General features: G+C 37.5%; 1 non-coding gene across 1 annotated transcript; it reads right to left on the bottom strand.

Annotated features, from left to right (window-relative positions):
- Nucleotides 1–475: 475 nt before the first annotated feature.
- Nucleotides 476–582, bottom strand: LOC122080568. Its single transcript, XR_006140838.1, has one exon. It is a non-coding gene; the product is annotated as a small nucleolar RNA R71 (small nucleolar RNA).
- Between the last annotated feature and the right edge of the window lie 232 nt (nt 583–814).

Here is an 814-nt window from a genome sequence, read left to right on the forward strand (position 1 = left end):
TGGTCATCTTTGATTGAATTCCTTCGTATACAAAATGTTAAAATTGGATAGGTAGGGGATGTTTCTGGATTTTCTTAATCAATTATCATATCTATCGATCAGAAGCAAGAAGTCACGTCCAAGATTCAAAATTCATCATAGCCGGAGGGGGTGACAAAATTGGGTGTCACACATAGTCCTACCACAAGCCCAAGGCAATAATTTTGAGCTCAAATCTCAATTCATCAAGATGTTACCCAATTTCCATAGGCTGACCTCTGAGGATGCATACCTATTCCTCAGAGAATTTGAAGAGGTATGTGTTCTAATTAAAATACAACTTTTTGATGATGTTGTTAAGCTCAAGTTTATCACTTTTGCACTAAAAGACCAAGCTAAGAAGTGGTAGTATGGGTTACCCACAAATTCCATAACCATATGCGAACAGTTCATAGTTTCCTTCCTTAAGAAGTTTTTCCCAACTCATAAGACCAATAAGCTTAGAAATAATATCCTTTAGTTTAGACAAAAGCCTAGTGAGTCCTTTTCCAAACTTATGGAGAGATTCAAGGATCTACTCCAAGAATGCCCTCATCATGGCCTAGACTTATGGAATTTATGCCAAACAATTTATGAGGGTATTGATTACCCAACTAAACAAATGATAGAGTCTATGTGCCCTAGGGGATTCACATCCTTTACAGATGAAGGAAAGGCATGAGAATTCTTACTTGACTTAGCTGATAAAACCCGTGAGTGAGAATCAACCCAAGAGAGTGAAAGAACCATAGGAGGGAAAATATATTTTATGGATGAGATAGTAGCCAAGGAAGCC

The sequence above is a fragment of the Macadamia integrifolia genome, chromosome 5 (assembly GCF_013358625.1).
Source record: "Macadamia integrifolia cultivar HAES 741 chromosome 5, SCU_Mint_v3, whole genome shotgun sequence".
NCBI classification, from domain to species: Eukaryota; Viridiplantae; Streptophyta; class Magnoliopsida; order Proteales; family Proteaceae; genus Macadamia; species Macadamia integrifolia.